This window comes from Schistocerca gregaria, chromosome 1 (assembly GCF_023897955.1).
Source record: "Schistocerca gregaria isolate iqSchGreg1 chromosome 1, iqSchGreg1.2, whole genome shotgun sequence".
NCBI classification, from domain to species: Eukaryota; Metazoa; Arthropoda; class Insecta; order Orthoptera; family Acrididae; genus Schistocerca; species Schistocerca gregaria.
In genome coordinates, this window is record NC_064920.1 from 784,933,065 (window position 1) to 784,956,251 (window position 23,187).

General features: G+C 43.6%; 1 protein-coding gene and 1 pseudogene across 8 annotated transcripts in view; both read left to right on the top strand.

The window, feature by feature from the left end:
* Positions 1-23,187, top strand: part of LOC126269255 (glutamate-gated chloride channel) — a 659,915-nt gene that overhangs the window by 255,171 nt on the left and 381,557 nt on the right. For all 8 annotated transcript variants that reach the window (XM_049973978.1, XM_049973982.1, XM_049973980.1 and 5 more), the window contains exon 2: positions 21,001-21,054. The gene's annotated coding sequence lies outside the window, so the exon portion shown is untranslated. The remainder of the gene's footprint in view (positions 1-21,000; positions 21,055-23,187) is intronic.
* Positions 5,431-5,547, top strand: LOC126287548 (5S ribosomal RNA; annotated as a pseudogene).

The window sequence follows — 23,187 nt, forward strand, 5'->3', positions numbered from 1 at the left end:
ACTTTTCTTGTGCGATGTGTTCAACATGCCGGTCTTAACGTATGGATCTCTCGCCGCGATAGCTGTTATTTAGGGTGAAACAAAAAATCGGGAACTTTTGAAACATACACATTAAACACCATAGCGGAGCAAGGACCTTGAGGTGTAAACAATCTCGCCATTTAGTATTTATGGATCAGTGGAACGGTCAGTAGCGTGCTTTTACAATAAAAATGTTTTACAAAGACAATGACGATTCAGAAAGTGCGCAGAGGGAAAACGCATGAAAAGTGTCGAAATATGCAAGATCAAATAATAAAAAAACATTGTAGTTACTGTGTCCATTGTACCTCATAGTCGAACCTGTGCATATTAGTTACGACGAAGAGCGCCAGCCAAGCGAAAAAGCAGTAGATTTAGAACGCTGATATAATTTTTTGAATACTTTCTGGTAGAGGTCAGGAAGGGAGCCTTTCTGGGAATATTTTCTAAAAATTTGCAAAATGGGGACGCATACCGTGTTTCAAGAAATGTTCCTTCTTCGCTATTGTTCTCGGTAACAAGCGGATGCGATACGAGTGAGTCTTTCCGTTTTCTTGGGAATACGTCCGGCAATGAGGAGTTCCCTAGATTAATTTTATTCATTAACTAAATACATTCATTCAATGCCAGACCTTGAGTTTCAAGCTTTTTAATACTTGCAGATATATGCGAAAAATGAGTACTGATCACAGCAATGTGTTTTTTAATACCAGAATCATTAAAAATTTCCTTGCAGTGGCAAACTGCCAAAGCCTTTGCACTATCGAAGTCGTTTACTACCCCTCTAATGGCCTCGAAATGGTCGTTGTAAAACAACACAGCTTCGACCCACATACGAGACGAGTTACCACTGGTTCGGGAGGTAAAGGCACATTTGGTAGGGGTTTTTATTTTTTTTTCAGGTCTTGATGCAAGCTAGAGCCTTTAAAAACACTTTGTGGAACTTTATTTATTCGTGTTGGCATTTGTGGATGAAACCAGTTTATTTACATTCACTAGCGTGGAACGTACTTATTCAGCAAGGCGATGTACTCCATATGTTACTTCATATGTTACAAATTGGGATAAAACACTCGGGGAGCTTTTCCTGCTTTGGTCATATAGGGAGCAGCATCTGAAATAAACACAAACACCCTTTCATCTGCAAAAGATTCTGGAAGTATGTTCCTAGTACCCTGGTTCACAAATCTGGCTATCGTAGGAAGATTTACTTTATTAAAGTTATCTGCAGGCCTCAAAAACGGAAGAAGAAGGCTCTTCTTTTAAAGCACCAACAATTAAATTTGCAACTAAGGGCCACAAGTGTCTGTAGATTTGTCAACTGAAATTCTGATAATGCTATCCTTGAGTTCATTGGGTATTTCTTCCAGAACGTTTACGTTAATTGTCGGTATGTAATTTTTACGCAATGTTGATTCATCTGATATATTTTGATTTAAGCAGTAATTGCGCAGGAACCCTTTGAGGATAAGGTTTGTGAGTTTGCGAAGAGGAATATTGCTTGCAATGAATGCTTCACATAGATCCATGTTAAACAGACATTTTTGGATACCTTTGAACATATCTCTGCTGCTGCAGCTAGCTGTTGTCAGAAGTTGTGGTCCTTTCTTCTGCAACCTGCGATATGAAGACTTGTCTTGACATTCTGGCAATTTGAAACTGTTTATTGCACGAAACGTTTCTCTCGCAAACTCGACAGTATAAAACGATTCCGTCATATGTAAATGTTCCACGGTGGTCAGCTATCCACGAAAAGACGTTTCTTTTTTAGGGCGACATGGCGCACAACACGTTACACACTACTCGTCGTAAACACGTTCAGCTGTGTACAAGTAAGCAGAAAGCTAAACAAACAGTGGACATGCAACTAAAAGCTTGCGTAATCTAATTTTATTGTTGCCGACGCGTACGGATTAGCCGGGGGCGCGGGCGCAGCAGCATTGACTCTGTCTGCCTGTTGCCGTTCCTCTTCTGTAATTTCGCTAGGCAGTGGCCCCTCAGTTAGCGATTTCACGCAGTTCTAGGTCGCGGTCAATCTGTGAGACATCAGAACTAGATCGAGCTAGAGACAACTCGTCTAAATTTTTAAAATATTGCAAATATAGAGCAAAAATATGGCTCTGAGCAATATGGGATTTAACATCTGAGGACATCAGTCCCCTAGAACTTAGAACTACTTAAACCTAAGGACATCACACACATCCATGCCCAAGGCAGGATTCGAACCTGCGACTGTAGCGGTCGTGGGGTTCCAGACTGAAGCGCCTAGAAACTCTCGGCCACACAGGCCGGCAGCATGTGGAAACTCAAGAGCAAACTGGAAGAATGTGTACGTACAGGAGAATGAAATGTGCAGGACGTAATCTTCAAACAATGACAGTTTGGATTACTGTATCTTAAAAGGCAAGTGGTAGCGATTTAATTGCTGTCAATAAATTTATTTGTACGTAGAATTTTTGTATATATTTTTTGGATGTTTCAAAAGTCCCCGTTTTTTCTGTCCCACACTGTATATAATGCTATAGAACGCAGATATACGCTGATAAGAGTCTGCTGTAATGAAATGGCGTTCAACAAAAAGTACTGTAGAGACCTATCTTCCGAGTAGTGCCAAGTTTCGATTACTTGTGTGGACCGGCTGACAAGAGGTGTAGAGGCAGGTGTCAGTGGAGAGGCTGGGAGCGGCAGCAGCAGCGGCGGCGGCGCCGATGCTATATTCAATGTGAGCGTCAATTAAAGCCGAAAGCTTATCGATCCGCCCTGGCTGACGTCACGCTAAATGAAAAGACTAATGATAACAACATTGCCTCCTGGCCCTTTCAGTCTGTTAGAGCACTCGCAAAGGGATTTTTGTCGCATAAAGGCTGAAAATGAATTGCTTTCAGGTTTACGGGAAATTAGGAAGTATTATTTGGCAGTGTCGCCGTTCCCCGACGCTAGCCTTTTCACGATAGTAGCAGAGCACTTCCAAACAGCCGTCAGTGCACAGGGGTCAAGCAACTTTTAATGAGATGCTGGCAGGACGTGTGAGAGTTCCAGGACAAAACGACGTTCCGTTCTTATACATCTACATTTACATCTACATCAATATTCTACATGCAAGCGGAGGGTACTTCTGGTACCACTAACTGATCCCTCCTGTTCCCTTTGTCGTTCGCGAATTGCGCTTGGGAACAATGATTGTCGGTAAGCCTCTGTATTAGCTCTAATTTCTCGAATTTTCTCTTCGTGGCCATTTCTTCAGATGGGTAAGGGAGGAAATACTATGTTTTCCCACTAATTCCAGAAAGTACTCTCTCGTGCTTTCATCTGTAAACATCTCCGTAACACTAAATTACTGCCTTCTAGCATATGCCACTGGTGTTTGTTGAGCATCTCTGTAATGCTATCGCGCTGCTGACTAAACTATCCCGTGACGAAATGCGCCGCTTCTCGTTGGATTTTCTCTATCTCTTGTGTGAATCCTACCTGATAATGGCCCCAGACCAATGAACTCCGCTTAAAAATCGATCAAACAGTCGCCTTGCTTCATGGATGAGTTACATGTCGTGACGTGTGTGCGACGCCCATACTGACGTTGCAGATCGTGCTGCTCCACCGCTCGTGACGTGTGTGTGTGTGTGTGTGTGTGTGTGTGTGTGTGTGTGTGTGTGTGATGTGCATACGTTCGTTCAGACGCTTTTCTATGAATGAGAGACATATAGTTTTCCTGTTATTTGTTTTATGTGGTTATTCAACTTAAGCTCGTTCCGGATAGATACTCCTAGAGATCACACGTCACGGGCGGTGGAACAGCATGATCTATGACGTCGGTATCCGCACGTCAGAGGTGTCCCGTTAGAATGGCGATAGAGAGACGATAGTGCGCTCTGGTGGTGAAGATGTGCACTATGTCAGTTGGGCTCTGGACCTCGTGGCGAAGACACCGGATGGCGGTAGTGGCTCAAATTGTTTAAATAAAGACTGGTGTATGCTTTCTACAGTTGATGATGAGCAAGAATGTTTGCAGAGTCTTTTAGTGGTTCGCATGTCTGTAGGCTGTGTGATGTGACCCCAAGCATGTCAGAGCATGTGTTTTGTATCAGTGTAATAAATATACTCCATCCCTACACAAATTGTTCCAAAACGAATAAAGTACACTCCTTCCTCTCTCCACCAGCCCAGTGCAGGCTAAGTCCTTCTCCCAGTAATGCCTAGGAGGTAGCGGTCGGGTGACTTAGGTTAGTGGAGGCAGTCCAAGTGTCCTTTCTTTCACGCCATTGTCTTAGCTTAGTAGAGATACGCGTATTGACCTTTCTTTACTACCAACATTCAAACTTGGCGCCAGTTCCTAGGAAGAGGTGGCGGTCGGGTGACTTAGGTTAGTGTAGCTGGCCCAAGTGACCTATCTTCCCGCGATTTTTCTTAGGTGTGATGCATTTCCTGTTGTAATTTGAACTTCCCGCTATTTTTCTGGGGGAGTGGAGGGGGGTTAGGTTATTGAAGGTAGTCTAATTGACCTTCTTCCCGCCAAAATTCAAACTTCCCGCCAGGGATATTAATAGTGAATACCGATTTAGCCTCTAATAAATAAAGTGACAACAACTGTTGGCACTCTCAGAGAAGAAACTGTATCTCGATTTTTCTAAAACGTACAGTTTCTTACAACACTCACCTATCAAAACTGAGACTTGACGTGTTAACCTGATGCTGTTTGACGAGGCCATGCCGCTCCGGCACTAGACATTCCGTTGCAACCTGATCATCAGCCTGTACACAGATTCTCTATAAAAAGTGTGTATAGTGTCTTAAGTATAAGTGTTTTGTGTAGGAAACAGCGATGTTACCGTGTCTAGAGTAATGTCGCTTATGCCGTTGATTACTATGAGGGGGAAGGAGAAGGTGAAACTAAGTGTCGATACAAATCCTACTACTCTCAAAAAGCCCTTCTGTTGTTTTCTATTTATGTTTTGGTGGCTGAATACAGTTCAGTTTTCGTTTTTTTGTTGGCTGTGTGTGTGAGGATCTGCAGGTGGTGTGGAGGAAGGGGGGGGGGGGGGTGGAGGAGCGTAAGGAGGCACTGAAAAAAAAAGGAATTTCTGTGTTCGTTGCTTCTTTGTTCAGTGCAAGGGCTTTTACACATAAATACACCACAAGCCACATGAAGATGTGTAGCAGAGCGTACTTCTGGTAGGACTAACTGATAGCCTCTTTCCCGTTCCACTCGCGAATGGCACGTGGGAAGAATGATTGTCGGGAAGCCTCTGTATTAGCTCTAATTTCTCAAATTTTCTCATCGTGGTCATTTCTTGAGATGTGTGAGGGAGGAAATATCATGTTGTCCGACAAATTTCCGGAAAATACTCTCTCGTACCTTCATCTGTAAACGTCTCCGTAACACTAAATTACTCTCTTCTAGCATATACCACTGGCAACGGCCTTGCCGCAGTGGATACACCGGTTCCCGTCAGATCACCGAAGTTAAGCGCTGTCGGGCGTGTCCGGTACTTGGATGGGTGACCATCCGGGCGTCATGCGCTGTTGCCGTTTTTCGGGGTGCACTCAGCCTCGTTATGCCAATTGAGGAGCTACTCGACCGAATAGTAGCGGCTCCGGTCAAAGAAAACCATCTTAACGACTGGGACAGCAGTGTGCTGACCACACGCCCCTCCTGTCCGCATCCTCAACTGAGGATGACATGGCGGTCGGATGGTCCCGATGGGCCACTTGTGGCTTGAAGACGGAGTGCTAGCATATGCCACTGGAGTTTGTTGAGCATCTCTGTAATTGCTATCGCGCTGCTGACTAAATTATCCCGTGACCAAAAGCGCCGCTTCTGGTTGGATTTTCTCTATCTGTTGTATGTACCCTGCCTGGTAAGGTCCCCAGACTAAAGAAAACCGCATAAAAATCGGTCAAACAAGCGCCTTGCTTCGTGAATGAGTTACATGTCGTTCAAACCCTTTTCTATGAAGCAGAGTCTGACATCTGCTTTTCCTGCTATTTGTTTTATGTGATTATTCCACTTAACGTCGTTCTGGATTGATACTCCTAGAGACTAACGATAATTACTGGTTCCATCAGTTTCCCATAGATACTGTAGTTGTACAGTAGAGGGTTTCTTTTCTTAAATATGCTCAATATGTTAGATTTCTTAACTGCTCGAGCCTGCACCATTCAGCAATACTCTGTAGGCCATTACGCAAATCGATACTGTCTTCTGGGGTTGATAGCTTCTTATAGACAACTGCATCATCTGTGAAAAGCCTCCAACGAAATAACAAGGCTCCAATATCGATCTCATTGACTGTAGACAGGTTCGGTTGGTAAAAGTAAGCTGGAATAAACGATGAGGAGTTAATCATTTCAATTCATTTGTTACTTTAGAATTTTGCATAAGAAGCACACTGGAATAAAACAGAAAGAGAGAAAAAGGGAACAGACACCTCCAACAGACATCAAGCTAATACAGAGTAATACCGACACTACCCTTGACAATGGCCACATTTCGATGTGGAAGAGAGACCACAAGTTGTCAATACTGGTGCCTCATTAAGGTGACAAGGAGCTTTGTATCCAGATTAAGTTATAACTCACGAGTGGAGTTAAGTATGTAGGTTCATACTATGAGGCGGACAAAACCAACTGCTGGCAATTCTAGGAATACCGATGCATTGAACGTTAACCCTAACACCACTGTCTTCTGAATCTCGTCCTTCACTTTTTTCATGGTATTTTTAACGTCAGTGACGATGTCAGGTGCTCATTCTCTTTTCACTTAGTTCGTATCGATGCACATGCAAGATACGTGTTCCAGTCTCTTTGCTTAAGAACTACATAGTGTGTTTCAAAGTCTTTGCATAGAACGGTCATTTGCGATAGGTCACATCAGTTGGAGCAGCTTTTGTTAGAGATAAAATATTTGCTGACGCTTCCCGGCGACAATAGGCGTGCTTTTGTATGGATCTGAGAAGCAGCACCGTAGGCACTCTGAAGCGTGAGTATGCTTTGTGCGTTGTGTATAACCCAGTCATTTGCTCCCCATGAAAAAGAGTCCGTCCAACCCAGAAGACCTAAAAGTTCGTGATTTACTTCTAAATTATCCCTCCCACTTAGAGACGCTCATTCTTAAGGTCATCTTGTTAAAAATCACTCTATACAGCATGTCTGGTTAGCGGGCGCTAATAGTTCCGCTATGTCTCGTCGCCCCAGAACCAACGAATTCCTAAGGATGCTTACAGTGAATCGATGACGTCAGCGTCATTTTGACTCTAATAAAAATTGTTCACAGTGACGTTATCTATCATGCTTATACGTTTTACGGAAAGACTTCGAATCACTATGTAAAGCTGCATACACATATAGGCCTATTCTGGAAAGTTCGAATCACCTAAAACTTTACAGAGTATGATGTACGTTTTTCACAGAATGGATTGGTAGTCAGAGTCTCATATTATTAGCCAATAAACTAATCGCAATAATGCTTAGAATGCCTTTTGTGCAAATATTAACAATAATAAACTAAATGTAGGCTAAATTAGAATGTGAGTGTTGTTTGTTGTAGGATTCTAGTGTGAGCCGTTTATGATATATTGTATTTTGTATTTTGAAAATTTTGCATAGCGACACTTATTTTTGCCATTCAACCTGCATTGTTAGTGGGTACGATGTTTATACATTGTGACTGTTCCTTGAGTACATTACGACTTGCCAATTAGTGAGTGGCAGTCCAAGCAGTTGGTCGTGAGTGGACGATGGGAAGAAGCCGACAGGCTCATGGTATAGGGAGAGTACAGGAAGAATGCAGTTCGTTTTTAGACGGTGTATGCGACAAGATATCCCAATAGACGTCAACCATCTCGGCAATTATTTATCAATCTCATCATTCAGTTAATGAAAGGGGTTGTGTAACACCTATATAGCTTAACAGAAGGAAACATGTGATGACAGAAGAGAGGGAAATTAAAGTTCTTGCAGCTGACAGCTGCTGCAGTTGATCCGGACATTAGCTCTCACGCAAATGCACGAGGGAGTGGCATGAGCCAGGAAAGTGTCTTACTCATTCTCCAGCGACATAGGTTCCATTCCTATCACGTCTATCTCCACCAGGAGCTGTATGGAAACCATTAAGAGAATCGTGTTAACTTCTATGCATGAGCATTGAGACAGGACACACAAGATGTATCATGAATCTCTTTTATTGGTGAAGCCACATTTATCAGTCATGGCCGGATAAACCACCGAAACACGAACTACTGATCTGTTGACAGTCCCCATTGGCCTCGTCAGGTGTAACGTCAACGTCCAGTGAGTGTGAACGTGAGGTGCGGGATAGTGAGTCATCGGCAGGTATGCTGTTGAAGCTGAAGTCACCGATTGCACTCAGAAGGTGAGCAACGGTGCACATGGACAGAACCTAAATCAAAAGCGTTGAGTCCTATTAACCGGTCAGATTTTGAAGCCTGAGGATCGCTGTGCGAGAATGCGTGGTGTGTGCTCCCTACAAGTCAGCAACCTGCAACACACTCGCGTCCTGCAGGTGGCCACGCTGCAGGCATCGTTCGCCCCTACACGCACGAGCGCCTGCAAGCAGTACAAGGATCCGTAATCGTGCCGAATGTTTGTAAATTGTCTGAACAACAACATCTAGAGCGCCTGTAACATGCCCACTTGTTGTGCTCAGTGTCTGACAGCAGCCACGAGAGGTGCCAAGTCCGCTGCCAACAGAGTGCACTTCTACGAGAACGCACTGCGATCGCCATGTGCTCGAGAGCTGTGCGCCGCCACAGTATTTACGACGCCACTCAACCACGGATCTCCAGTTCGACCTCCCTACGTTACCATGTGTCACCAGATACGTCTACGCCGATGACAACTTACGCACCTGCTGGAGTCGGTGGTCAGAAATTGTCAAGTGAAGACTACAAACTGCCTACTCTGGCCTTTGGGTTTTGATACTGCCAAAACTCAAGCTCTACAACTGCCTAGGTGGCGTCCGGCCAACATCCCCCACATCTGATTTTCAACTTGCCAATTGCATGTACTCCAACTGTGAAATACCGTTGTCTGACTTTCGACCGTCAAATCCTCTGGAAGCACCACTTCGATGAAGTCCACAAAAGGACGACCAAAACGACGCAGACACATTCAGACACGAGAAGCAATAACTAAACAATACCACACCGAATCTCAGACAATACCCATCATGTTAACACTGCACCACCAGTTCAGGACAATTTCGCCTACAGACTATGCTTGCTTGGCTACTTGGATCGGCCGTTGGGTCTCAGCCATCGAAGCAGGTATTCCTTCGAGCTGTCTGGGCGAGACACCGGCTGCATCTAGAGCCCATCAATCAGAAGCTCGCTAAGGAATCGTCATCGGACAGTCGCTCTGTTGTGTTTAGCTCCAAATCCCTATCTAACTTAGGACAGTGACCTGAACTTTTCTGAATTTGATCTTACGCCACCTATGTACCGATTGCGTGATTAACCTTCGAACATTTCCAAGTGATATTCAGCATTGAATTTACACAAATCCAACATTAGCGAATGCATACTTTATCCATTTTTTTTATCGCCTTGGCCTTCAGCCACATAAACACATTTGTATGACTTCCTTGTAAATAACTTACTCCGCATAGAAGTTTGTGTTAACGGCCTTTAATATTCTAGGAAAACTATTCTTCAGTGGTTACCTGGTCAATATTGTCATTGTGTCTTCCCAGACACACACGACATATCGGTGTGGAGACAGACAGGCAAGCACCAATGTGCGCCTGAGGTCTGCAGTCCCACCGTTCAGCAGTCAGATGGGTCATGTTCTGGACGGGTACAATGAAAGTATGTCGCACGCCTTTCCTCGCCATCGAAAGTAATTTGAAAGATGGGTAATGTCGACGTAGTGTCCTTCATGTGCTATCCACTTTGAGAGTCAATGTTTCAGCTGGATGGCCGCAGGAGGATCACAGTAAAAGAATGAGGCAGTTTTGAAAGAAACGACTCGACCACCTTGTGGACATAACACCGACGAGGATCCAAAATGTTTCAGTGCACAGGGCGGAGCAGCATACTTTTGAATGCTACCCAGCAGCAGATGTTGATTTCAGATACGTGCATTTTCGAACAGACTGACTTTATTTTCTATTAATGTTCGTTTTCATTTATAGTGTCATTCCCTGCCTCTCCCTGAATCAAAGCTAACAAACATTCGTAGAGATGCAAGTAGGGCAACACTTTTTTTTAGCAGTTTACACTGCATGGACATTAGCTGAAACTAAAATAAACGAATTACGTTAAACTGTTCTTCACACAGAAATATTATAGAAGTGGACATTGCGTTTGACATCATGGAAGTCTGTTTTGTAATTTAATACTGAACGCATTGGTCTCTGATTTAACTTTCACTCACACTCTTCTGTAGCTTCACACAGTCACAGTAACATTATCTCATATTTTGACAAAATACTATGGTGTGTGATTATGCTCCAAGCGCTACATTAATATTTCCTGCGGAAGTGGCGACTCGCACGCCGGTAAATTTTTGAATTAAAATGTTCAAATGCGTGTGAAATCTTATGGGACTTAACTGCTAAGGTCATCAGTCCCTAAGCTTACGCACCACTTAACCTAAATTATCCTAAGGACAAACACACGCACCCACGCCCGAGGGAGGACTCGAAGCTCCGCCGGGACCTGCCGCACAGTCCATGACTGCAGCGCCTTAGACCGCGCGGCATTTTTGAATTAAGCAAAGTATAATACTTTTCTGAGGACATCTGAGTGCAAGTACGTCTTATGTGTTCTGTAATTTATTTTTTTAGTATTTCGCAACAATGTATGTGATTTTATGTGGTGCAAAGAACACAGACACTACGGTCTTGGCCCAAGACGCATTGCAGGAAGACACTGTTGCTCCGCTTCTCGCAATAAAAAACAGTGTATAGTTCTGACAGTGATCTGTTGTCACTGTGCGCCTGCCCTTCTCCAGTCACTTGTGTGATGACTGTTGAACATGAGTGAGGAGACGGTTTGGTTGAGGGGTCACCTACGCAGGGCGTCCTTCTAGAAGAAAAAGAGCCGGTCGCAGTTACGAGGAGAATCAAGTATCCGCACGATTTTTTCGGCAGGTCGATTGTAGTTGCGGATCAAAGCGTTGGCCGCGTGTCGTGTGGGCTGGGATTGCAGTGGCGTGCATCACGCATGGCGGCCGTGGGAAGGCAGCCAGCCGCCAGCCGCCAGCCGCCACGAATAGAGCCGCTCCTAGCCGTACCAGCGACCCTGTCACCCCACTTCCTCTCGCTGATGGCTCACCTGACTGTGCGCTCTTACGGCAGTTTCTAGTTCCGTGAAATTTGAGGCAGAGTTAGGGGATACTAGGCATGTCTCGAGAAGAACTGTTCCAGACACTACTAACTCGAATGTTGGCTCAGCAGAAGTGTCATCGCACCACCGCTACAGTCACAGTCCTCTTTTACCGGTATCAATTTCGAATATATATACAGGGTGAATTACCTAAAACTTCCACTGCAAATAATGCGGAAATGGAAAGCGCTATTGATGTGCGATTTTCACAGAATGCATTGGTAGTCAGGGGCTCTTATTGTTTAGCCAATCACCAGACTGTATAATACTTAGAAAGTGTATTTTTTGTGCGAACATACACTTTTTTAAATGAACAATACCTATTGATATTGAAACGACCCCTTAGAAAAATTTATCAATTACTGTGCTGGTAAACCCCTTAAGTTATTTCATTTTCAAACAGCTGAGCAAAACTGAACGTACTCAGACATTTCCCTCTGTACTTATTCTGATCAACACTAAACTGACACACAATATTTTTAGCGCAACGCAGTCTGATTTTCAATAATCCCTAGAAAAGAACGGCAGTGACTAACAATAACCTATACCTTTCATGAATCACTTACCTCACAAAAATCTTCGTTTCTCGAACTACTGCAATACAGAGAGCGCCAATACTGCCAGCTAAATAAAGGATTGTAACTACTGAAGGCACTAACTACTGATACGCACAGTTAGCAAATGAAAGATTTTGATAGAGAACAAACAATGTATTTACCTTAACAATGTTCAAAAGCCATCATAAAATTTACTCTTTCTGATGGACACACGTTCAGATCGTCTGCCCTCAAAATTCTACCATCTCTCTCCCCACATCCACCACTGCTGGCGTTTCACCTACAACTGCGCAACGCTACGCGCTGTTCACATCCAACTGCCCAACACTACAATAGCAAATATTTCAACAATGACAACCAGCCACAGATTGCACACAGCACAGCCAGTGATTTTCATAGAGAGCGCTACGTGACGTTACCAACATAGAAACCTAAACATCCTACTTACAATATTAACAAACTAAAAGTAGGGTAAATTAAAATCTTAGTGGTGTTTGTTGCAGTGCGAGTCGTTTACGAGGTATCTTATTTCGAAAAGTTCTCACAACGACGATTGTACAATGCCTGTGGTGGCAGACACGAAAGAAGAACACAAATGCATACACTAGGTATGTGGATTCTGACCAGTAACGAGACAATTGACCATCATATGTTATGTTATGTTCCACTCTGGTATGGAACGACTGCTGCACACGTGCTAGCATTTCAGCGGAGATGTCCGAGCAGCTGCAGTAACACTCCGTTGCATATCATCGGGTGTAGTTGGTATGTCCTTTCAGACAGCTACTTTCAGCTTTCCATACAAAAAAAAGAAAAACAATCTACAGGCGTTTATAAGTGAGGACCGGGCCGGTCAGGGTACAGGTCCTCTGTCTCCAGTCGGACAATTTTGAAACGATTCTTCAAGACATGCAATAATACTTCCTGCACTACAGCATGGACAACCATCATGTTGGTACCACCGGTTCCTCCTAGTCTGCCAACGAACGTCTTCTGGCATCCGTGGAAGATGGTCTGTTAGGAGTTTCCCCCTCTTCTGTAGTCATTTCTTTCCTTCTGTTACGTTATCTACGTGTTACGCAAAGCCTTTCACGTAACTGATTGAAGAGGTTGATAAACAACTGCCGATATGGTTGACGTCTATTGGGATACCTTACAGCGTACACTGTGCAAGAACGAACTACATTCTTCCTAAAATCGGCTTTTTCTCCATCGATAAATCCCAACGTCCACAAACGACCTACTGCTGGGACTTACCAAGTCGAAATGTACCGAAGGAACACACATACACACTGTAAGCAAATATAACAACATCGCATCTAACAACAGCGCAGGTTGAATAAAAAAAAAAAAAACCAAGTGTCGGTGTGCAAACTTTTCAAAATACGATCTCCGCAAACGACTTACACTAGAATCCAGCAACAAACACCACTAACATTTTAGTTTACCCTTCTTTTAGTTTGTTTATATTAATGTTTGCACAAAAAGTATTCCAAGTATTATTACGATCTGTTTATTGGCTAATAATAGGAGCACCTGACTATCAGTCCATTTTGTGAAAACCGCTCATCAATAACACATTCCACTTCCGCAATATTTGCGGTGAAAGTTTTAGGGTATTCGAACTTTCCAGGATAGTCCTATACGTATTTGCAACTATACAGGGTGTTTCTCAGTTTGTTAATGAAACGTCTAAGTGTGATAGATGACGTCACTGTGAACAAGTTTGTTAGAAACAAAATGACGCTGATGCTTCCGAGTGATGCTAGGCTTCCTTTAATGTTCGCTGGTCCTGGGACGACGAGATATCACCGAACGATCAGGGCCTACTACCCGCAAGTGCTATTTACGACAGTCCTCTGTAAATCAATAGAGTAATTTTTAACAAGAAAACCTTAAGAATGAGTGTCTCTAAGCGTAGGGATGTATTTTAGATGTAAATCAGAAACTTTTAATTTTATTGGGCTGGGTCTGCTCTCTTTCATGGGGAGCATCTGATTGGATTATAGGCAACACACAAAGCATAGTCACGCAGCAGAATGCCTATGTCAGCCGCTTCTCAGGGGCATAACCAATACAAAGGGACGCCTATTGTCGCCAGGAAGCATCAGCAAATGTTTTGTCTCTAACAGATATTGCTCCACCTGATGTGACCTTTCACATCGAACCGTTTCATGCGAAGTCTTTGAAACATATTGTATAGTTCTTAAGCACACAGACTGGAGCATATATCTTTGCGTGTTGCACACTGTAGGTACAAAGACAGCATGCGCATCGATGATACTAAGTGAAACGAGATTGAGTGCCAGACATTGTCACTGAAGTGAAAAATACCATGCAAAAAGTAAAGGATGAGATTCAGATGACAGTGGTGTTAGTTTTAACATTCAATGTGTCGGTATTCCTAGAATTGCGAGCAGTTGGTTTGTCCTCCAAATGTTATTAACTGGAGGATCCGTAAGGGAAAAAGTAACGGGGCTTCGAAGCTTCGAGTCGGCCTTCGCCTTTTTCGGCGGTGTTGGATCTACATAATTCCAGTGCTTGGGCTTTCCTCCTCTGTCTCACGGGCGTCGTGCTACACCCAGTATACGCCCATGGTGATGTGGTGGGTAAATCTGGATTGGTCGGATACAACTGCAGCCAGCATGTGCGCGGCTGCCGCTGTTCGGCGGTATTTTTGATGAGTCTGAGCAGTCGCGGAATTACAGCGGGTGGCGACCTGTCATGCTCAAAATGTCGAGAAATATATTGAAAACTAATCGAGGGCTCATTTTCACTTTTTTCTGTATTGCTTCCATTGTGAGGCGTCGCTGCTCGGGCACCAGGGTGTCTGCTTCTCTTGCTACTCACACAGAGAGGGTCTACCAGTTCGCCCTTCGTCATTCAGAGTTGTTTGACGACATGGTAGCGTTTGCGCCATCTTAATCACTGTGTCATATGGTGGTGTCTTATTGTCGCTCACTTCCACCAACTCAACGTGCATTGTTGCAACATAGTTCATCTTCATATTCAGGAAACCTATTACTGCAAGATACTCCACGCCTCTAGCGGCGTGCTAGGGTAGAGAAAGTTGGGTTGCAATCGGGTATGAGGATGAAACCGGCAATCATCATATTCTCTTTACGAGTTTTTAACATTGTTTTTTGGCCGTTAGACCATGAAGACACGCGGCAACGTCAGTAGCGCCATGAGGGTTCGTAGTGTCATATGCGTTGATGTAGAGAAAAAGTATTTGTTAGATTTTTATGTTTGTGTGCTTTATTTTATGATATTTTGTGTTTATTAAGGAACCTATAGTGTCGTATTAGAAGTTAAAACTAGTAATACAATGAACAACACCTTCAACACGCTTTATGAACATATGCTATATTAAACGATTCTTCAGTTTCTTTCTTATACAGAAGGGATTTTTCAGGTAAGGTATAGTTGGGGCAAAACCAAGTAGAACCGATGGGGTAAAACTGTAACTAGTTGATGTTACCACATGATTTCGTTGCATACAACTTATATATATATATATATATATATATATATATATATGACGTAAGAAGCATATACTTTTAACGATACGCTACTTGTGTGTACACGTTTTAATAACTACAATTTAATAATTATAACTACAGTTTTAGATTATTTTCCTAACAAATAATATGGTTAATTATTCCTTATTGAAGAATGTTTTCGTTTGAGATTGGACCATTAAGCGCTTCAAACTTTCAGGAAATCAAAACATGGCGCAACAGCCATCCAGGAGGAGTGGCAACCCAGTACCAAATAGCTCAGTTGTTTGGACTTGCACGTAATAGAACAGCAACAATGCAGAATAACCTATCTGGGTTTAAAGAGACGGGCGTCTTCCCACTTAATGCAAATGCATTTGGCGAAGAGGAATTTGCACGATGAGATACAACAGAAAGAACAATGCCAGATTCCCAGAATACAACAGAGTCAGTTACTGCTCCTTCTCTACATCCCGGTCCGTCGATTGATATGCAAACACAGTCTTCATTCACTGTATCACCGGAGAGTTGAAGTCAGTTCCTCATTACGAGAGACCATCAACATGCAGGTGGGGAAGAAAATGCACCGTTATCACGGTGTCTCCCTACAAAAATGAGCTCAATACAAGTAAAGCGTCTTCCCGACAGGTTAGAAAACTATTGTAGGTCTTCGGGTCTAGACCATAAAAAAGAGTCAGAAGAGTCTGAAGACACATGAGACAAACAGCTCTTGTGAAGATGAGAATGAAACACCTTGTCTTCTTCGTAAAGAGACCGACCCGTCAACAAGAAAATCAGATGATTCGGGAAAGTATTTAAAGTGTGAGAAGGGGATGAGGATTGTACAGGGTAGAATGAAGGTTACTTTATTGAGCATCAATGTGTTCCGTCCCTGACGGAAAAAAAACTCTGCCCGTTTGTACCCTGTAGAGTTCCTGCTTTTACCAATATATACAAATGACCTAGTAGATAGTGTCGGAAGTTCCATGCGGCTTTTCGCGGATGATGCTGTAGTATACAGAGAAGTTGGAGCATTAGAAAATTACAGCGAAATGCAGGAAGACCTGCAGCGGATAGGCACTTGGTGCAGGGAGTGGCAACTGACCCTTAACATAGACAAATGTAATGTATTGCGAATACATAGAAAGAAGGATCCTTCATTGTATGATTATATGATAGCGGCACAAACACTGGTAACAGTTACTTGTGTAAAATATCTGGGAGTGTGCGTACGGAACGATTTGAAGTGGAATGATCATATAAAATTAATTGTTGGTAAGGCGGGTGGCAGGTTGACATTTATTTGGAGAGTCCTTAGAACATGTAGTCCCTCAACAAAGGAGGTGGCTTACAAAACAGTCGTTCGAACTGTACTTGAGTATTGCTCATCAGTGTGCGATCCGTACCAGGTCGGGTTGGCAGAGGAGATAGAGAAGATCCAAAGAAGAGCGACGCGTTCCGTCACAGGGATATTTGGTAAGCGTGATAGCGTTACGGATATGTTTAGCAATGTTTCGCAAACTCAAGTGGCAGACTCTGCAAGAGAGGCGCTCTGCATCGCGGTGTAACTTGCTGTCCAGGTTTCGAGAGGTTGCGTTTCTGGATGAGGTATCGAATATATTGCTTCCCCCTAGTTATACCTCCCGAGGAGATCATGAATGTAAAATTAGAGAGACTAGAGCGCGCACGGACGCTTTGCGGCAGTCGTTCTTCCCGCAAACCATACGCGACTGGAACAGGAAAGGGAGGTAATGACAATGGCACGTAAAGTGCCCTCAGCCACACACCGTTGGGTGGCTTGCGGAGTATAAATGTAGATGTAGATGTATTGCGTATAACCACATGTTCCCCAATTACGGGTTATATTAAATGTAGTTTAAACCATCAAAAATAAATCTTCATAGTTCATATGTATTGTTTGTGTCTTGTTTATCTTTCTCTGAAATAAATTTGTAGACCAATGACCACAGCAGTTGAGTCCCATAGTGCTCAGAGCCAATAAATTTGTAGTCCCAACAACGAAAATTGTCACTGCTATCTAGGTTTCTCCTTACCTATCCAATTACACCCCACTTTCCTTTCTGCCAGGTGAGGATTTCATTGTGTACCAGGATTTTGTACATCAATCTGCATAAATCACTTAAATAAATTGTTTGTATGAGGTAATTAAAGCTTTGTGAAAATCCCTCGTTCGTACTGCTGCTTCGTAAGTAATTGTGGAGAACTGAAAGATGCTCGCCAATGGCAAGCGACGCGAAGCGAAACTGCAGCGTTTCTGCAGCGAGATGCAGCGTTGTTGTCGTGGACGCAGCAGAGCAGAGCGGTGGAGAGACGGCCGCCCGCGGCTGTGCTGCCTGACTCACGCCCTCTGGAGGGTCAGGGTCACCCCGCAACGCGACCCACTGCTCCCCTCCACACGGCCATTCTCGTCGCCGCCTTGCAAAGGAGGACGCAAGCAGAGTAAAGCTCGCTATATTTTGCAGATTTCGAATCTACCGGGTGATCAAAACGTCAGTATAAATTTGAAAACTGAATAAATCACGGAATAATGTAGATACAGAGGTACAAATTCACACACATGCTTGGAATGACATGGGGTTTTATTAGAACCAAAAAAATACAAACGTTCAAAGAATGTCCAACAGATGGCAATTATTAGCATAACAAAGTAAGACAAAGCAAAGATGATGTTCTTTACAGGAAATGCTCAATATGTCCGCCAACATTCCTCAACAACAGCTGAAGTCAAGGAATAATGTTGTGAACAGCACTGTAAAGCATGTCCGGAGTTTTGGTGAGGCGTTGGCGTCGGATGTTGTCTTTCAGCTTCAAAATTGGCGTCGGATGTTGTCTTTCAGCTTCCCTAGATATGTCGATCGATCACGATACACTTGTGACTTCAGGTAACCCCAAAGCCAATAATCGCACGGACTGAGGTCTGGGGATCTGAGAGGCCAAGCATTACTAAAGTGGCTGCTGAGAACACGATCATCACCAAATGACACGCGCAAAAGATCTTTCACGCGTCTAACAATATGTGGTGTTTTTTTTTTTTTTTGTTCTAATAAAACCCCATGTCATACCAAGTATGTGTGTCAATTTTTACCTCTCCGTCTACATTATTCCGTGGTTTATCAAGTTTTCAAATTTGTACTGACTTTTTTGATCACCCAGTATATCTAGGGGGGAGATTTGTTACGCCTTTAACGCTTCTAGCAAGCCTCTATTATTTCCTGCCTCACATTTATCTTTAAACAAACAAATAAGAAGTTGATTTATTATTTTACGACGATAAGCAAAAAATTATTCGCAACGTAACTATGCCTTTTACTGCAATAGAAATAGGACACGTACGTTAACATAATTTTTCCATCTAATCCCCTTGCTTTCAAAGCACTTGGTCCATTGTTGCTCAGGTTTCCTGGTGCCCTCAGAAGTGAAGCTTTTCGGCTGAGCTTCGATCCACGCATGTGCCGCGTCCTCCACTTCTTGGTCCGATGTGAATCGACTATCCCTTAATGCGTCGTTGAGTGAACCAAACAAGTGTTAGTTGGAAGGGACAAGATCAGCACTAGACGTAGGATGGGGCATTGCTTCAGACTTCAGTTTTTGAGCTTTCCAGCAGTGTCGGTAGCGGTATGTGGACGGGCATTATCCTGCAATAACACATCTTTCGACAGTAATCCACCGCTTTTAACTGCAAGCTTTAGCCTGTTAGCTAGCACCTCATCGTAACGCGCACTGTTCAATGTTGTGCCACTCCTGATAATGTCTCAGTACTGAGCCTAGTGAGTCCCATAAACCTGTAAGCATTATCAGTTTTCCTGCGGATGGTTGGGTTCTGAACTTTTTCCTGCTGGGTGATTGTGGATGTTTCCATTCCATACTCCGCCATTTACTCTCCGACTCGTAATGGTGGATCCATGTTTCGTCACCAGTGATGATTCTGTCTAAGAAGTCGTCACGTTTGTTATCATAGCGATCGCAATGTCTTTGGTAACTGTAGGAACGCGTTTGTTCATGCAGCACTATGAGCTATTTCGGGCCGCATCTTGCAGGGACTTTATGAAAACCAAACTTATTGTGGATGATTTCGTCAATCGGAACCACGACTAAATTGTAAGCGATGTGCTAACTCAGCAATAGTCACTCGTCTGTGTACCAGAACCAAGTCACGTGGCCGCTCAATGTTGTTATCATTTGTGGCCGCGGAAGATCTTCCGCCTCGTTCCTCATGCGTAACACTTGTACGACCATTTTTGGATTTTGCAGTCAATTCGTAGACAATCCGTCGCGGCAAGACACTGTTCACGTATTGTGCCGAAAGTATTTAATGGACTGCAGCCCCATGTATACATTCCGACCACAAGAAACTGTATCACCGCTTGTTGTTCCTCTTTGATACAATCTTCCAAGGAACGGTCATCATCTACCTGCAACAAAAGGAAGACAAATTGAGAAATTAGGATAAAACTCCCATAGCAGGACCACAACAACATAACAATAAAATAAACGAGGACGAAGGCCAGTATGAACTATATAAGAGTTGTGTCAAATTGCAAATCATTTTTGACATAGTCTCTTGTAAACTATATTTTCCATCATGGAACAGTGCTTCTTCACAAAATACGAGTATGTCCTTTCCATTGTAGTGCCATGTATTGTAAGGAGCCTGAAAAATCATGTAAATAAGTCGAAATCAACAATAAAATAATATTTACTGTATAGTCTCTGCATAATCGGCTGCCTAGAGGATGACCATTTGATGTAAAGGATCCGAGTTCTGATTTCTTTTCGACCCTGGGAGAGAATGACTGGACCACTGCGATTTCTCATCTAGGTACAAGTCAACGAGTCAAGTTACCAAAAACATCTTAATCAATTCACATATCTCATTCTTCTCTCTCTTGGAACTACCTTGCCTTTTTTCTTTTTTTCTTTTTTTTTATACGCCATCACATGAAATCCAGCACATAGGACCGTATCGCAACCCTGCAATCAGACATCGATTGATGCCGGTGATTTTCTGGAAATTCGTTCTACCGGGAGCCGATCCACGTTCAGTGCCAATATAGGTTAGTAAACGGAATACCTAATGGAATAAAGCAAAGATCGTCGGCCTCAGGCATTATTCTGCCGAAGAAATATCGCGGGAACACGGCATCTGCCGCCATCGTTACGACATTGGGTAGCGAGCAGGCGGCTGCTGGCACAAAAAGGCCAGGGCCGTAGATAAACCCGATATCTGCCTGTATCTCTTTGAGGTATGACAATCTTCAGTTTTATTCGTACAGGTTCGAGAGGAAGGTTAATTCATTTTCGTGAAAATGTCTTGAGAAAATGTAGATACTTGCATAGAAGAAAAACTCCATTTACTAACACTAATGAAAATGCGTAATGCGTGTTATCAGCGTTGTTACAGATGACTGAGTTTCACATAAATGTTGGAAAAAAATGCTTCACTGGCAATTTTACCTACTTTTATCGTCATAGAAAATGTAACATCCAGTACAGCAATGTTGGTTTCAACTTGTTTGACAAATGAGTGAGCGGAAAGTAACATGTTTTCTGTTGTTTCAGGTCTCTTCGCTCATGGAGGAGCTCGTGCGACTGGAGTGAGCGTGTGGCTTACAGGTGAGTGAATGAACAGTATACACTGAGGTGACAAAAGTCATGGGATAGCGGTATGCACATGCACAGATGGCGGTAGTATCGCTTACACAAGGTATAATAGGGCAGTGCGTTGGAGGAACTGTCATTTGAATTCAGCTGATTCATGTGAAAAGGTTTCAGATGTGATTATGTCCGCACGACCCGAATTAAAAGTGCGGAACGGTAGTTGAATCTAGGCGCATGGGATGTTCTGTTTGGGAAATTGTTAGGGAATTCAATATTCTGAGTCAAGAGTGTGCCGAGAATACCTAATTTCAGGCATTACCTCTCACCACGGACAAAGCAGTGGCGGACGGATTCACTTAACGAGAGCAGCGGCATCTGCATAGAGTTGTCAGTTGTGATAGACAAGCAGCACTACCTGAAAACCTGCAGAAATCAATGCGGAATTTAAGACGAACTTATCCGTCAGGACAGTGCGGAGAAATTTGGCACTGTTGCGCTTTTGCAGCAGACGTTGGGCGCGAGTGCCTTTACTAACAGCACAAAATCGCCTGCACCGCCTTTCTGGGCTCGAGACCATGTCGGTTGGACCGTGGTCTTGTGAGATGAGTCCCGATTTCAGTTGGTAAAAACTGATGGTAGGGTTTGAATGTGGCTCAGACCCCACGATGTCATGGACAGAAGTTGTCAACATGGCATAATCGTATGGACTGGGTTTACACGGAATCTAATGGATCCTGGTAATGTTCGGCTACTTGTACACTATTTGCAGCTATTCGTGGACTTCATGTTGCGAACAGTGTGGACTTTTTGTGGATGACCATGCGCCATGTCACCGGGCCATAGTTGTTCGCGATTGGTTTGAAGAATATTGCGAAGAATTCGAGCGAATGATTTGGCCACTAAGATCACCCGACATAAAGGCCATCTCACATTTATGGGACGTAATCGAGAGGTCAGTTCGTGCACAAAATTCTGCACCGGCAACAATTTCGCAGTGTTGGACGGCTATAGATGCAGCATAGCTCAACATTTCTGCAGGGGACTTTCAACGGCTTGTTTGGTCCACGCCACGTCTAGTTGCTGCGCTTCGCCGGGCAGAAGGAGGTCCGAGGCGATATTAGGAGGTATCCGATGGCTTTTGTCAACTCGGTGTATGACTGTTTCGGTGGCGTGCTAATCAAGCTTTTGAAACAAGTTTGGAACTTAAAAACGTTCAACCCTTGACGCTAAGGAAATGTCAACAATATGTAATATGTGCAGTAGTTGTACGTGCGCTAACAAATCAGCCCATCCATTGCACGACTGTGGTACGAACATAAATTTAACACATGCTTTTACAGTTCCACACAAGACTAAGTAATTTTGGTTGACCGTCCACTGTCAGTTTGAGTTTCTATGTGTTGGAAGGAAAAAAATTTTCACATCACCGCATGCCCTTTTACCGACAGGGGTTGACAAAAATATGGAAACACCAAAAACCCTACACATTACTATGTCTAATACGGTGTAGCAAACTTGTTGGCGTTAAAAACAGTTTCCAGTCACCTCGGAATGGATAAATACATGATTTTCAAGGGGGCCTTGTACCAGTCTTTCTGCAAATAGTGGCGTATTTAGGAAACGATGATGGAAGTGGATAGCGATCACACAACCTTATCTCCAAAATAGGCTCAGTATTATTGACATCTGATGATTGTGGTGGCCACCGAAGATGCGGCAGTTCCTCCTCCAGCTCAGGAAACCCGTTCTGGACGATGCGAGCTGTGCGAACTGGGACCCTATCGTCTTGGAAGACAGCATCACCATGAGGGAACAAATATTCTACCATGGAATGGGTCTTTTCAACCAAAATTGTCAATCCTTAGCAGTAAAGCGACTTTCCACAGTAACCATGCGGTCCATGGAATACCACCATATGGCTGCCTAGATCATCACTCTACCCCCGCCACGTTTCACCCTTCGGACGTGAACTGGGCCAGATGTTGGAAAAAGTGTGTAACAAGACTCGTCTGACCGACTAACTTCCTTCCTTAGCCTCATAGCGCAAGTTTTATGACTTTGGTACGTCGTTTTCCTGTTACGGGAATTTGCATCACTTATGAGTGGGCCGGCCGCGGTGGTCTAGAAGTTCTAGGCGCGCTGTCCGGA